This window comes from Cyclopterus lumpus, chromosome 22 (genome assembly GCF_009769545.1).
Source record: "Cyclopterus lumpus isolate fCycLum1 chromosome 22, fCycLum1.pri, whole genome shotgun sequence".
NCBI lineage: Eukaryota > Metazoa > Chordata > Actinopteri > Perciformes > Cyclopteridae > Cyclopterus > Cyclopterus lumpus.
The window spans coordinates 2889962-2907479 of record NC_046987.1 but is presented as its reverse complement, the minus strand read 5'-3'; positions in this window follow the sequence as shown (position 1 = coordinate 2907479).

Here is a 17518-nt window from a genome sequence, read left to right as displayed (position 1 = left end):
TCGGCTGTGGTGTAGTTGTAGGTGCAGTGGAATGGATCTTCTGGCATGACATACGGGTGTTGTGTCATAATCCATCGCTTCCAGTCCATAAAGTCTTTGATTAGACCAGGGGATTCTGGGATTTCTGGTTGTAGTTCAGACAAGTATACTCTGGTTGAGCTCACTGCTTCTGGAGCGGTGTCGGGGGCCATGAACATTATCCTATGTCCTGCCTGTTGGGGTCCCAGCACCAGTCCTTCTGGGGCTGACAGGTAGAGGCCGGCAGGAGAACATAACACAGAAATGCCGAGTTTTCTCAGCAGGTCTCTTCCTGCAAGGTCAATGGGTGTAGTTGGGGCATGTAGGTAGGAGTGGTGGAGGATCATTCTCCCCACTTTGGTTTGCAATTTCTTGGTGAAATACTGTTTTTGTGGCGTTCCCGAGTATCCCACTACTGATAGTGTTTGAGTGGAGAGTGGTGGTACTGCATGATGCAACTTGGCAATGCATGACACTGAGGCACCAGTATCCACCATTAAATCTTTCTCCTCCATCTATGGCACAGGTGATGACAGGTTCTTGCCCAATTGGAACCATTATTCCCTGCGCCAGGTCCTCTGGGCTTCTTCATAGGAGGTCCACATAATCTTCATCCTGCACCATCCTTGCGGGCATCTGGTTCTGGTTTGGAACGTACCGTCCAAATCCTTCTCTTCGTCCTCTTTGTGGGCCTCCTCTGCCTCTGGCTGCATCAGGACGACCGTAGCAGTCCTCTGCTCTGTGTCCAATTCTGCCACAGTTACGACAAGGTTCTCGCCACCTGTCACTTCTGACTTCTCCTCGTCCTCCCTGTTGCCAAGGAGGCTGGACTTGTCTTTGTTTTCTCTCCTCTTCTTTGTATTGGTCCAGGGCTTTGCCCACTGCCTCCTGGATCTGGACAGCAAGGTCGCTAACAACAGCCATCTGCTTTTGCGCTTTTTGGCCGTGCTTAGCAGCCTCTGTGTCCTCTTTTACTATCTGTAGCTTCAGGAGTCTCATTGACATTTTGTCCCTGTTTGCCTTTTCTTCTTCTTCATCCTCATGGTGTTGAGTGATGTGGTGTGTGATGTGTTCCTTCCACACTTCAAAGGTGGCATTCTTTATGCCCACCGTGCGTAGCATCTCTCGACTCAATTTGGCCGGGAGACCTGCTATTACAGCAGCTTTCCACATGTTCAGGTAGGTCTGGTCCCTGTCATGTCTGGTGCCTGTAGCTGATTCCCAGGCGTCAGCTGCTCTCTTCAGGTACACCATGGCTTCTTCATTTGGCTTCAGTTTAATACTGGCTAGGTTGGCCATGTCGGGAGTATAGGGCCACTTGGTTCTGATGGCTCCAAACAAATGAGTGCTGATAGTGTCTATGTCCTGGCTGTCCACGACAGACAAACAACCAGCAGTTCTCTCCAACTCCTGCAGTTCACTCAGGCAGGAGCACTTTGCCAGGATGGCTCTGAGGTCACCCACTGCCAATGGTGTTCCACTAGTGGCCGTGTTGAGTGCCTTAATCCAGGGGGCTCCTCCTCTCGTCAGGTGAGGTAGCTGGTCAACAAGGTACTGCACATCTCTGGGATTATATGGCTTGTATTGAGTTGTGCCATTGCTCAATGTCATGATAGGTGCCTGAATCTGGCATTTTTCCTCTTCTTCATAGCACACTGGGCTTGTTGCTGCTACTGACATCTGAGTGTGTCGTGGTGAAGGCTTGTAGCTTACACCTTCCTTTGCTCTCCTCGGGAGGTGTTGTTGTGATCCCTGGAGGCCTTCTCCGCCTCTGCGCCAGCTGCAAGGCACAGTTAGTTGACCGGAAAAGTCAAGTAGGTCAATCCCCTCTTCTGATGAGCTGGGGGAAGGAGGTGACTGGGGCCTTGATCCAGCTGTGCTGCTCGCTGAGGTGTCTGGGTTGGCCATGCGATCGGAATGGAGGCTTGTAGCTGGGGGTGGGGGTGTCCGGGGTAAGGGTGGGGAGCCCTCAAAGCGCAGTCCATATGCACTTGCCTCCTGTTGTTCTGTCAGGGATGATACTGAGGGAGGGAATGGTGTCTGAGCGGGGTCCATCTCCCATCCGTGTCTGATGGGAAGTTCTGAATCAGGGAGGGCACTTCGGGACGGCTGGTCGGGGCGTAGTCCGATCCACTTGTCCGTCTTTGGACACCACCTTGAGCTTTCATCGGGGAGGGAGCGTGTCTGACTGTGTGTTGGGCTGACACGGGATCTGTTCTCGTTTGCTGGTTCCTTGAACTCTACTCTCCCCGTTCTCTGTGTTTGCTGACCGTGCCTAGCTCTCAATGCTTCCTCCTCTCCTTGCTGTGACTCTCTTATCCCTGCTTTTCTCTCCTCTTCTCTTCGCCGAAATTCTGTAGCTTCGGACTCTCTTTGTTGAATTTCCCTAGCCGGCCTTATTCTCCTGGAGAAACATCTTTATCCTGTCCACACTGTACCCTCTTGAACCCTTACTGGATTCAGCCCTGGAGTCAGAGGATTCACCGTCAGAAGCAGAGTCCTCCTCCATATTGGACCAAGGCTCTGATGCTCTTCGTCCTCAGTTCCCTCTGCCCGCTGTTCCTTTCTTTGCCTGTTACCTTTCACTGTCCTCCCTCCTCTTCCTCTTCAGCTGGTGAACTTTAAGCTTCTTAACTTTTTGGTTAAGTGTGTCCTGTCTCTTACCGGCCTCCAACTGTCCTCCAGTACCCACCTGACCATCTTGTATAGCTACACCCACCTCCCCCTGACCTCCCTTATTAACCTGACCTTCCTGCTGAACCCCACCTGTACCTACCTGCTCCCCCTCATCACCCTGCTGGACCCCACCTGTCCCTGCCTGCTCCCCCTCATCACCCTGCTGGACCCCACCTGTCCCTGCCTGCTCCCCCTCATCACCCTGCTGGACCCCACCTGTACCTACCTGCTCCCCCTCATCACCCTGCTGTACCCCACCTGTCCCTGCCTGCTCCCCCTCATCACCCTGCTGGGCCTCACCCGACCCCTCCTGATCCCCCTCATCATCATTGTCTGGTTCATCTTCTCCCGTCCTACAGACAGAAACTAAAATCTGCAAAGCCTGTGGTGAAGACTGAGGTGATGGACCAATGAGGCCAAGCTGGAGCTACAGTCCTGCTTGGCCTCCACTGATTGGAGTGTTTTTGCGGCTGCTGCTATAGACCTGGATGAGCTCACTGGATAGTCAGGTCTGCAGAGAGAACTATTGGTTCCAGCCTGCCCTCCATCCTGGACTTGTACACCTCCAGAGTCAGAAGCAGGCTGGAAAGATCACTGCAGACCACACCCTGGACACAAGCTGTTCCAACTCCTCCCCTCTGGTAGGCGCTACAGAGCACTGTACACCAAAATCACCAGACACAGGAACAGCTTCTTTCCACTGGCCGTCACTCTGATGACACCTCCATCTGCACTATCACCACTTTCTGCACTAACATCCCTAATTCATTGTCACTGTTGTTTAGGACAACGAGGAGCTGCCTCCTGTGAGACACCACGTGCTTCATCAGGGGAGACCTGCACCCCCAGGAGACCATTCTCACCTGTGACACCACCCTCTCGTGTCTCACCAGCTCTCTGACCAGAGTCTCGTCCCTGATGAACGGAGGCACGTTGTCCACAGGGACTCTGACCTCCGGTTTTATGAGCGGCAGAATCGGCACCACGTGTCTTTCACCACGATCCCTTTCACCACAACCATGTCCGCCTTCTCCACGCTGTTGAGAAAGATCACCACCGTGCTGTTTATGCGAGCAGCGGACTTCACGCTGCCGTGGTCCACCGCCGGCCCCACCGACAGACTGCAATTCCTCGACCGAGCAAGTGGACGCACCACCCGCCCCACCCGCCCCACCGACAGATTGCAGTCCTCCACCGAGCAAGAAGACCCGCCCCACCGCCAGACTGCAGTTGTATTTTTTAATTGTTGTCTACCTTCCTTCACAGAGACAGTCGACAGCATCCGGCGCATTGCTAACCTCCACCGGACCCCAGCCCCAGCATACAAACCAGGTCAGAGTGTTTGGCTTTCTTCCAAGAATATCCCGCTGAAGACCGACTCAAGAAAACTGTCACCCCGTTACATTGTCATTGAACGAATAATCCACCCAACTGCTCTCGCTAAAACTACCTTGCACTATGAGGATCCACCCCATGTTTCATGTCTCGCAATTAAAACCAGTTTCTTCCAGCCCTCTTTGCCCTACTTTCAATCCCCCGCCTCCCGACAATCACCCAGCCTTCTCTGTTCGACGGATCTTGGACGTACGTCTTCATGGCAGAGGGTACCAGTACCTGGTGGACTGGGAGGGATACGGCCCAGAAGAGCGGTCTTGGCTGCCTAGGTCCTTCATCCTGGATCCCGAGTTCATCAGGGAGTTCCACCGGACCAATGCAGACAAACCTGGCGGATCCCCTGTTTGTGTGTGGGTGTCTGCCTGATCCCACACCTCTTCCATCTCAACTCCTGAAATAAATATAATTGTGTATTACTCCTGCTCCGTGTCCTTGCTTTTGGGTCCAGCCCCGCACCACCATGACAAGTGTGTTTTATTTTAAATATTTGATGTAGTTTTCTGTGTATTGAAGGTTGACAATCACAAAACGCGCAGAGATTTCGGGGCGGCCCAGTTTTATCTTACTAAGGTCGAGTTTGGGTGGTATAACAAGTGGATCCAGCTGAGGGCCCTTTTAAAGCCCTCCGACAATCTTGTGCTTGTCACATCCGACCACGGGCCGGTAAAGAACCTGGTCCGGTAATGTCTCTCTTTGTATGTTTGTCTTCTCAGACTGGGACAAACATCCAAGAGCAGCTTGATACCATCACTACCAGCACTGAACCCGACCTCCTGCTGTTGGCCCTGTAATCCACCAGTTCTTCATCATCCTTGACCAGAAGGCCGTACCTTGCAGGTCAACCTCTAGGCACATTTGATTTTTGGCACATCATTCAACACAATGCTTTTTTCCCCAGTCCTATTATATTTTAGTGTCATTTTTAAGTTGCCTTTTTATGTTTTATGCTGGCAGCTCCCTTCCTCAGAGGTCCCATTGATGAAGCAGCGATATTAGTTAGATTTGTGTTTTATAGAGAGTTCTTCGAGATCGCAAAGATCCGTTCCTATACGAGCGCTATCCATTCTGCCCACAAGGAAGCATTTATTAAAGACCTTCTCAAGCCATCAACTCGCCCTCTGGCCCAAAGGAGGCAGATGTTGTTAATCGAAAAGGCTTTCACAGCATTAATGTGCAGGTACTTATGACATAATTTTCCTCAAATTACATTGCTATAAAAACAATCCTATGTCTTTTACAATAGGGGTCATGCAATTGCCTGCTGTAGGCTAATCACATACTGTACAATACCCATGTAGTGTACAATACTCACGTACTGTACAATACCCACGTACTTAATCAATAAGGTTCGAGAGGCAGGACTGTATCGTAAAATAATGTCCGGTTCAAGGGTGTTGTTAGGCCTGACGCGTTGTGGAGGGCCGGCAAACCCTTGAACAGGACATGATTGACGATACAGTCCTGCCTTTCGAACCTTATTGCTTTTATAATACGGTTGCCAGCGACATTATAAATAGTAAGTAAATAGTAAGCTGCCTTTCAGCACAAAATAGTTGTAGTCACCAACCGTTGTGTATCGCATTTCAGTAGCCTAGAGAAAATAGTAATAATATCGCACTGATATGGAACGCTCAGATAAATGTAAACAGGTTGTACAGGACTTTATGGCTGAATAAAGTACACACTGTGACTCACTCTCAAGCAGTCAGAATCCTTGATTTCATCTACCCGTATTATAATGTACAATAAGCGGTTAGGGGGAATTGAAGATATGTGTTGCTGTGTTTATTTAAGTAAAACTATGGATTTCTAATTTACATTATTTATAGGAAGTCTAAATGTGGGGTAAATGAATATGGATATTTTGGGGGTTAGTAAAAGCGTGTAACTATTTAATGTACATATGTTGTGATAGATAAACTGACCTCTAGATGGTAGGTCGGGTCTAATTAGTCACCAGGGGTATAAAAAGAGCTCAATTGTTTGTGAGGGGGGTGGAGACCAGTAGAACCTTTGTGTGGTGGTTGAATGTAACGGAAAATAAAATGAAGCTTCATCAAAAACTGCTTTTTGATTCCTGATCGGCTCATTTGACTCCGTGGCCGCTCGTATATCCTAAAACTCATTCCAGAGCAAATGGATCATTCTGGGCGACTCGAATGTCGGCAGACTACCACCACATAACATCACCGACCTGCAGATTGACTCTTTTCCAGAGGCCACCTTCAGGCACGGAGAGACTCGCAACCACATCCTGCACGGTCGAGAAGGCCATCTTCAGCTTCTACAACAGAGTACAGAAGACCAAAGAAAGAAACAGCCATTAAACAATTACAAAGCATGCTTAACACAGCAAAACGTAACTTTCCCATGTCAGAAAGTTCATCCCACAGGTCAACTTCTCCACGTAGCTGCCACTCAAGGTGAAACTCCAGCTGGCAGAGCTCAAGACATACATTGCAACATTGAGTGAGTATATTCCCATGTTGCCCTGCACAGAATTCAAAACCGAATCAGACTACATGAAATGGTCCACTGAGACACATGCAGTGTGCAGACTGAGAGGCACTTCCATACAGCCTCATGTGTTTCATGGAAACATGGCTGCACGCAGACTTTCCGTATCACAGTGCGTCGATGCCCGGCTTCAGGACTGTTCAGGCAGACAGAGACGCTATACAGAGCAACAAGAGGACCACAGGACATGGAGTTCAGGACGGGTAATGACCACATCCACTGGAGCCCGGAAACAGCCACAGTTATCTTTGATTACTGGTGTTGTCGCCTTACTTTAAACTAAAAGTCCCCAGCAACCTGCCTTTACAGGAAGGGGACAAAACAGTCTTCATTTGGCAAAAAAATCTTCTCTCCTTAAAAAATGATGACGTGATTCCCACAAAGGGCACCAATAAGGACATCAAGGTACAGGGTTGATTCCATCTCCAACAATACCACAGGAAGCTTCAATTAGCAGCTTCCTACGAAGGCTCACCTGCTGCTCAGTTAAATGACCTTTCACTCGTAAATCAACTTGGTCTCCCCCTCAGTCACAAACCCCTCAGGAGATAATCTGAATTATCAGGGCAGACACAAATTATTTCCATGATTATTTTAATACTCACCAGTCACCTCCAAACCTTACTCCTCAGGAAGATTACGCCTTAACTCAATGAATACAAACAAAAGAGTGGTTATTCAACCTGCCGATAAGGGCATCTCCATTGTAATCATGGATAAGGAACAGGACTTGTGGGAAGGCTGCAGACGACTGCACCACCCAAAGTATTATGTCAAACTAGACAAGACTTAATCAAATCCTTAACTCTCTATCAGAAAAGATGTATCAATTTGAAACAAAAATACTTTCTCATGGGAGACTCTACACCTAGAGCGAGAATTGTGCACATGCTTCCCAAGATTCACAAGGATCCCACAAAGTGGAGCGAACCCCACGAGATCCATCCAGTTGTCTCAGACTGGAGCAGCGAGACCTCCTACACGCAGAGTGTCTGGACTACTTCCTCAGCCCTCTGCCAGTGACTCCTCCAGCTACATGAAGGACACGTACCACTCTGTGCCCCTCGTTAAAGAGCTACTCATTCCAGCAGACTCTTCTATTCACCATTGACATCCATAGTTTGTACACAAATAGAGACATAGCAGAGGTCATCAAGCTGTAAAAAAGGAGTCCAAATAAACACAGTTTCAAGAGCTTCTTGAAATTAATTTCACCAGGAATGATTTTGTCTTCAACCAAGAATATTTTCCACAAATCAAGGGAACAGCCCCGGCTTATGCCAATATGTTTATGGTAGAATGGGAAGCATCAGCCCTTAAGGCATGGACACTTAAACCATTACACTGTTACAAATTCTTAGACGACATCTGGGGAATACGGCCACATGCCAGAGAAGAGTTTGACACATTCTTAAGTCCTCTACACAACCACAGAGAGTCGATAACAATTAAATCTACGAGTAGCCTCACAACAGTGGATCTTCTGGATACCACCACGTTTAAAGGGGACACATTCACAGAAAAAAAGATCCTGGAGTATTTTTCAAGGAGACGGACACCCATGCTGTGCGGTTTAAAACCAGCTTTCATCCCAAACACACCTATGCAGGACTCATCAAGTCACAATTACTCAGGTTTCACAGGATATGCACCATATCTGAGGATTTCAATGAAGCGGTCAAAATCCTATTCCAGGCTTTGTCGACCAGAGGGCACTCTAGGACTGTTTGTAGAAAGTGTCTTAAACATTCCTGCAGATTGAACCTATAATGGTCACCTGTAATATCCCACTCAGCACAACTTTCTCTCCATCCACTATGGACTTGGCAAACTCTAACAGAATGACTGCAGGCACCAATATGTTGCAAGGCCGACGGGAGAAATAAGAACTTACAGGACCTCTTGGTCAAGGCTAACATTGAATGGAACTCTGTACCTAAAGCTAAAACAAAAGGATTGTACTTCAAACATTGGTTTAAAAAGCTGTAGAGGCCACAGGCTGTCAGGTAATCCAGATGAATTATCAGTCAATTATCAATAAGTATCATCAAATTGTCAATAATTATTGTCATCTCCATGTGATGCTTTATTTCAGGAGACCAGTGCCACTGTCAGGGAAGCTCCACTTGCAGCTGTGCTCGTCCTGTCCTTTACATTACATGTCATTTAGCTGACGCTTTTATCCAAAGCGACTTACAATAAGTGCATTAAACCACGAGTCAAAACTCAGAACAACAAGAATCAAGAAAGTACAATTTCTTCAATAAAGTTAAACTACAAAGTGCTATCAGTAAGAGACATTTAAGTGCTACTAAAGTGCTACTACAGCTCTACCTTCCCTATTCAAGGTATAGTCGAAAAAGATGTGTTTTTAGTTTGTGATGGAAGGTGTAGAGACTTTCTGCTGTCCTGATGTCAATGATGAGCTCATTCCACCAATGAGGAGCCAGCACAGCAAACAGTCGTGACTTTGTTGAATGTTTATCTCGCAGTGACGGAGCTACAAGCCGATTGGCAGAAGCCGAGCGAAGTGAACGAGCTGGGGTGTGAGGTTAGACCATGTCCTGGATGTGAGGTTAGACCATGTCCTGGATGTAAGGTTAGACCATGTCCTGGGTGTAAGGTTAGACCATGTCCTGGATGTAAGGTTAGACCATGTCCTGGGTGTAAGGTTAGACCATGTCCTGGGTGTAAGGTTAGACCATGTCCTGGATGTGAGGTTAGACCATGTCCTGGATGTGAGGTTAGACCATGTCCTGGATTTGAGGTTAGACCATGTCCTGGTTGTGAGGTTAGACCATGTCCTGGATGTGAGGTTAGACCATGTCCTGGATGTAAGGTTAGACCATGTCCTGGATGTAAGGTTAGACCATGTCCTGGATGTGAGGTTAGACCATGTCCTGGATGTGAGGTTAGACCATGTCCTGGATGTGAGGTTAGACCATGTCCTGGATGTGAGGTTAGACCATGTCCTGGATTTGAGGTTAGACCATGTCCTGGTTGTGAGGTTAGACCATGTCCTGGATGTGAGGTTAGACCATGTCCTGGATGTAAGGTTAGACCATGTCCTGGATGTAAGGTTAGACCATGTCCTGGATGTGAGGTTAGACCATGTCCTGGATGTGAGGTTAGACCATGTCCTGGATGTAGACTGGACCCGATCTGTTCGCAGCACGGTAGCAAGTACCAATGTTTTGAAGCGGATGCGGGCGACCACCGGTAACCAGTGAAGGTCGTGGAGGAGCGGAGTAGTGTGGGCAAATTTCGTGAGGTTGAAGACCAGTCGAGCAGCTGCATTCTGCATCTAGGAGGAAGTTCCAGCCGCCTGTATTTCATCAACTTTATTAAACCTAACTAAGTATTTCATCATCTTTATTAAACCTAACTAAGTATTTCATAACTTTTCTTAAACCTAAATAAGTATATAATCATCTTTTATTCAACCTAACTAAGTATGTCATCATCTTTATTAAACCTAACTAAGTATTTCATAATATTTATAAAAACCTAACCAAGTATTTCATCATCTTTCTTAAACCTAAATAAGAACTGCATCATCTTTATTAAACCTAACTAAGTAGGCCTATTTCATCTTTATTAAGCTACAGTGTTAGATTATTAGCTGCTAATGTTGTTAAACTTAAGCTATCGATCGGGGGAACTGGTCAAAAAGCATAGTTTACATTTATTATTATTATATTTATATATATATTACAAATAAATATATTAACTAGTTAGCCCCTTGAGTCATTCAACCAATCAGAGGATCACTTCCTAAATGTCGACCAATCAGAGGCGTTGTTTATGACTTGTTGACCAATCAGTGGTCTTCTTCCGGACTGAGGTCAGGACCTTAAATGTCCAAAATGTCGGAGAATATCTTTTAAGTAGGCTGAATGTTGACAAACTGACAACAGATTTGATTCTTAAACTACTAACTTCTCACCTGAAAACATGCTTCAATTACATTCTGTGACTCAACAACAGTAGTATTTAGAAAATGTCAACTGTCAGTTGTGTGTCTTCTCCTGCGAAATGTATGTTTCTGTAAAGTCACCTCCGATGCATCATGAGTCAAATTGGCGGTTTAGTCGTAAGGCAGCGGACCTTCAAGCGCAGGCTCCGAGGTTCGATCCTAGGCTCCGCCTACTCATGTCACGTGAGAACACAGTAATAATAATACCCGGTTGCTGTTTGTTCACATTAATATGACTTGTGCAACCCTGTTTCTTGACTTCCTGTGTAATGAAGCGCATTGAACATCCATGATAAACGTGCACAGGTCCATGTACTGGCACTAGTGTGGATATTTTACGGGCACTCGTGTTAGTAAATGTACAACCTGCCCTGATCTGTGTGACACTGTACGTTTGTTTCTCTTCGTTGTTGCATCACACTGTACACCAGATGTGTTGAGGTTGACCCCTGACCTCTGATCTGTTGCCTTGGTTTCCACAGAAGCAGAGATAGTCTTTGTAGGATGCTCCTCATCTGACAATAAATACTCTTTGAGCCGGACCGCTGTTCGTTGCAAAGTAATAATAAAAACTTACCTTGTAGTTATTTTATATGTATTTCTTTATTTTGACCCTCAAGTGTTGGTAAGTTCTATATGATCACTTTGAAATAAGCTACACCATTGTTATAACAATTTTAATAATGATATTAATTCATTTCATTCCCACATTGTTTCTCACATAATATTACGAATATCAATACTTAACAGTAATAACAATAATGCCTTTGAGTCAAAGGAAAATCCAAAAGATATTAATTTACAATTTATATATATATATATATATACCCAGGTAGCCAAAATGACCTGGCCCAGATCCGGCTTAAGCTCGGCATGCCAGAAGAAACGCATCGGTCCGGTTGCCGACTCTGTTGACACTCCAGAATCAGGCCGAATACACTGGCCCGATTCCGGCGTCCGACACTGCCGTCACTGGACCATAATCAAAAATAAACGGGGCCATTATCGGCCCGAACCAGGCACACCAGAAGTAACGCATCTCCCCGGGTTCGGTTGCCGACTCACTGAGACTCGCGATGAATGACGCCTCAGAATCAGGTTGAATATATTCTTCATCATGACACAAAAACAATACTTCTTTTACTGACAAAATTAAGTCTATCAAACTCACATTGTTTGGTAATAATAATAATAATAATGTGATATTTTTATGTCCAGAAAAGTGAAAACCATTAGCCAAATAAATGTTTTAATGTTTTTTTATTAAAAGTTAAAACAGTTCAAATAAACATTTTGCATTATTGCAACCACAAGCAGTCCAACAAATAAGATAAGATATTATATATAATATTACATTATTATTATATAATTATATAATAATAATATATTAAATGATTATATAGTAAGATCAAATATGACATGTAGACATAAATATGACGCACACTGTTAAAAGGATCAAATAAATTAAATTGACAGTCGAACTGCCAAACGACCACACCGTGGTAGCGACCTGAGACTCCGGCATGGCTTCACTTTTAAAACCCGGAGGTTGCAGGCTGGTAGAAACAGAGACAAGAAAGAGTTGTGAGATCTCACAATAAACACAAAATAAATGGTAAATCTATCGATAGTATTGCAAACCGTTCTCATTCCTTATGTATCGAATATTGTGTCTGTATTTAATGTCTGACACCGTCAACGCCTGTGCGACACACTGACACATCAGGCTTCCAACTAACTCAAACACAAACACACCTGCATTCTTAATATTTTTACATTACATTACATTACATGTCATTTAGCTGACGCTTTTATCCAAAGCGACTTACAATAAGTGCATTAAACCATGAGTCCAAACTCAGAACAACAAGAATCAAGCAAGTACAATTTCTTCAATAAAGTTAAACTACGTGCTATCAGTAAGAGCCATTTAAGTGCTACTAAAGTGTTAAACTACAAAATGCTATCAGTAAGGGACATTTAAGTGCTACTAAAGTGTTAAACTACAAAATGATATCGGTAAGAGCCATTTAAGTGCTACTAAAGTGATAAACTACAAAATGATATCGGTAAGAGCCATTTAAGTGCTACTAAAGTGTTAAACTACAAAATTCTATCAGTAAGAGCCATTTAAGTGCTACCAAAGTGCTACTACAGCTCTACCTTCCCTATTCAAGGTATAGTCGAAAAAGATGTGTTTTTAGTTTGTGACGGAAGGTGTAGAGACTTTCTGCTGTCCTGACGTCAATGGGGAGCTCGTTCCACCAATGAGGAGCCAGGACAGCAAACAGTCGTGACTTCATCAAGTGTTTAGCTTGTAGTGAAGGAGCTACAAGCCGATTGGCAGAAGCCGAGCGAAGTGAACGGGCTGGGGTGTGAGGATGTCCTGGATGTAGACCGGACCCGATCTGTTTGCAGCACGGTAGCAAGTACCAATGTTTTGAAGCGGATGCGGGCGGCCACGGGTAACCAGTGAAGGTCGCGGAGGAGCGGAGTAGTGTGGGTACATTTCGGGAGGTTGAAGACCAGTCGAGCAGCTGCATTCTGGATGAGCTGTAGAGGTCGAATGGCATTAGCAGGTAGACCTGCCAGGAGGGAGTTACAATAGTCTAGCCGTGAGATGACCAGAGCCTGGACCAGAACCTGTGCCGCCTTCTGAGTGAGAAGAGGTCGTATTCTCCTGATGTTGTACAGCATGTACCTACAGGAGCGTGTTGTTGTGGTAATGTTGTCAGTCAGGGAGAGTTGACTGTCGAGTGCCACACCGAGGTTCCTGGCAGTCGGAGCCAACACTGAGTTGTTAAAGTTAATAGTCAGGTCCTGGGTGGGAGAGCTTTTTCCTGGAAGGAAGAGAAGTTCAGTCTTGTCTGCGTTAATTTTCAGGTGGTGTGCGGACATCCACTGAGAGATGTCAGTCTGGGGAAACGAGAGGATCCAACGAGAGGAACCATCCAGGATTCAATGAATTAAAGTTTAACAATATTTAATGGCAAAGATTCATTCGTTCATTTGGCGTTCACGATCGTGGGGCCAGAAAGGAAGAACTCTCTACAGACGGACTGCTGCTCTCAAAGAGCGGCCAGCCCGGGGCTGTCTCAAGACCTCCAATCCAGTGGAACCATCTCCCCAGAACAAATGCTCGGCTGTTAGTCTGGTCATGCAAATGAGTTCACACCTAAAGGTTAGTTCTATTGGCTAGTTCAAAGAATGCCGCCGTTCTGTTCGCTAAGATAATCGATAAGCTAGCGGGGTCAAAGCCCACACTTCCGGTCAGAATAAAAGCAACATCTCAGGTTTCAATCGGCATCCATTTCAACTATTGTCTAAACAATAAAACATCATTCATTCTAATGCGTCATACAGTTAATCATTACATTCGTCATCAACAAACAGAATAATAAAACAGTGATCCTCTCTTATGCTTTATAATACATTCCTCCAGAATATTCCTCATAATATCCCTAATTAATTATCATATCTTTGTTTATGTATTCATTTAAAACATAAATGTTCTTATTTACATGTGCAAGTATATATAAAATCTGCTACAACTCAACAGCACCTAAAGATTAAAGTTTTAATCTTGAACTCGAAAAAAAAATGTATGAAAAGTCTTGTTGGGTTAAAATATAATGTTGATTCAGTTCTGTTCATTTTTCAGTAGCAGGTTTTTTACAGTTTCAATTCTTATTTGTTAAATCTTTTTTTCAGATTCAGTTATTTTTTACACTTTCAGATCGTTCTGTTTCATGTTCAGACTTTTGGCTGGGATCTGGTGTGGAGGGCATTGTATCAACTACAGGGGCGTGGCATCATGAGTGACAGCGTAACAGAGAAGGCTGAGGACCAGCTTCAACTACGTTGCCTTCAGGAAGCGTGGGTACCACAAGAGTCATGACTCGATACTTTATATACGCCAGATTCACGTGATTGGCACTAAACAAAATTGATGCTAGTGACAAAGTTATATTTAGCGATCTCTTTTAGACTTTACTTGGTATGACGCGAATAGCGCCAATGACACGAATGGGCGGCGCGATTGAAGCTGCGCGAATGAAGCGGCGCAAATATAGCAGCGCGGATATAGCGAAGCGCGAATGAAGCGGAGTGGCGCAAATGAAGCGGAGCGGCGCAAATGAAGCGGAGCGGCGCAAATGAAGCGGAGTGGCGCAAATGAAGCGGCGCGGCGCGAAAGGGCTCGCTAAACATAACTTTGTCACTAGCGTCAAGTGCCAATCCCGTGAATCTGGCACTAAAGTATAAGTAACTAAAAGTATTGAGTCATAATTCTCGCGGTACCTACGGTTCCTGAAGGCAACGTAGTTGAGGCAGGTCGTCAGCCTTCTCTGTTACGCTGTCGCTCATGATACCACGTCCCTGTAGTTGAAACCACGCCTTCCACGCCAGACGGCCAAAAGTCTGAACCTGAAAACATTTTTTATCTGGAAGTGTAAACAAAAACTGAACCTGAAAAAATAAGATTCAAAACTGTAAAAAATAAAGATTAAAAGATCTGCTACTGAAAAATGAAAAAATATCTTTTATAAAAATGTAAAAAAAGAACTGAGTCAAGATTATATTCAACCCAACAAAACCCGTCAGACACTTATTTTTCTTTTGAATACATTGTTGACTCGTTCAAAATTCAAGACCAAAACATGAATTTTCCATTTCAAATCTTTTTTTCAAAAGAACAAAACGACTGGCCTGGATTAGATTCCATGCTTCTTCCCCTCCTATCCTCCTCTATCACACTGCAGACCTGAGTCCTGAGTGTGACCGTCTCTCAGTCTTAGTGCTGTTTGAAGTGTGCACGGTGGAGGTGATGTTCAGAGGGGATGCTGCGCCGATACGGTGGGTGGAGCTGCACAGTTTTTTCTAACCCTCTTTCTCTTATGATGGGACAACTGGTGGTTGTCAGAGTCGTCATCATCAGCCATCTTTCTTGTGACGCTTGGTGAGAACCAACTGCTGCTGCTTGAGGTGGACGGAGCTGCATGGTTTCTCCGGATCCTGTTTCTTTCATCATCTTGATGATGAGCACAGTGTCCTGTATAATTTAATGAATAGGAGGTTAACATTAAATATTTTTGCAAATATACTTTCTGATAATGATGTGAGTGATGGTGGCAAGCCTACCTGAACCATCCATACTGGACCCTTTTTGACGGATGAGGGGTCTCATTTTCATCATTTTCGTCATTTTCACCCCTGAATTGACTGAACCCTGCTCTACTACCCTGCTCTAGCAGGGATGAGGGTTGATGTCTTGTGGCTGGCTAAGGGCGCCTCTCTCAGCAGAAGAAGAAGGAAGGTTCTGCTGGACGAGATGGGGGTTCCCTGAGGATGACTGCTGCAGAGACCCACCCACAGCGTTCCCACTGTCAGTAGTCCGGTTCTGACCGAGGTCCATTGTCTCAAAACAAGACCGTACACTGCAAACAAATTACAAATTACATGAATAAACAACAACACCTACATGCAAGAGATCATACAGCAAGCTGAATTCCCCGCGCCTGGTCTGAAACCCAGTCTGGAGATAGACAATATCAATGACATTCTGAGTGCAGTACACATGGACAAACTGGCAGACAGACCCACATATTCTACAATATGTTAGAAATGCAACATAGACAGAATTAACCAGACACATTCTAGGTCAAAGAGAAAGCCGGCGAGGTCACAGTAGTGGTGAAGTGGCAGGTACCGTGAGTTTCCAGGAACTGTTCATGGAGTTGCCGTCTTGTTGGAAAAAACAGCCAGTTTTGTGTCTGAGGGTGAGCAGGGTGTCTGGTGGCTGACCCTGAGTCTGCACTATGTACCTCATCTGAAGATACAACACAACGTCACAACGGGGTCAGCGAGTTTGAACCGATTTCTATACACATTTTCATGACCGCAAGAGCAATTGCTCCAATTTAAACAACCTAACCTTCAGCAACAACATGGGTTTCTCATCATTTTGATGCTACCATCTTCTTGTCGGTGATGTTCCTGCACTTAGCACTTGGAGGAACCCGAACTGAGCAAGTCACCAATGACTACCCGGTTCTGATGGGATGGGATGGTCAGCCATGGCTAAAGCCGCCAGGTGTGACACCTGCTGCCAGGAACTCAAAGCTGAGAGGAATGCAGATGTGGACACAACATGTAGTCACAATGTAACACTACAACATCAACATTTTAATGGAAGTTATGATCCGAGAACAACCAGCAAAGTAAAGATACTTACCGAGTTTGGCCGATGTCGTCACTGGGATTTGTTGGGTTCTGTTGGGATTTTCTCTGCCAAATGTTGGAAATAAATGCGTGTATATCACAAGTTTGGACGGATACGAGTTGGTTGAAGATTCAAAATGTAAAAGTGAAGGTTTCGAGGTTGAGGTATCTCTTGTTGTTCTCTCTGGGTTTCTGAAGGCACTGATCACAACATTGGGTCACTCCAGATTGAACGTTCTACGTTCCGTTCTATGACCCACGTCGGTTCCGTGAAACAATTCCATTTCACAGAACCACATTCTAAACTCACCTTTGATCATAATTAGGCTCTGAATCAACCATAATGGTTAAATAAAAGGTGATTATGATATTCATTGTATTATAAGCTAGACTTGGTGGATGCAACCCTTTACTCGTACAGAACACACACATTTTAGTACCATGATATCTGACTCAATTCTTTGACAAAAACAATAATACTTGTAGAATATCTGCATTGTGGAGACAATCAACACATGTTTAACAGACAATTCAAATATACACATACTATACATATATTTAATGTATTAAAAGGACTCCAATGTACCACAATTATCAATTTAAGGGCCTCCAATTTAACATCGTTGTGGCGCATTAACCTGAGATTTAATCTCAACTGCACTGAAAGCAGCAGAAACGTCACTTGAAGTTTCTATTTAGGGCCAGCAGAATTTGTGA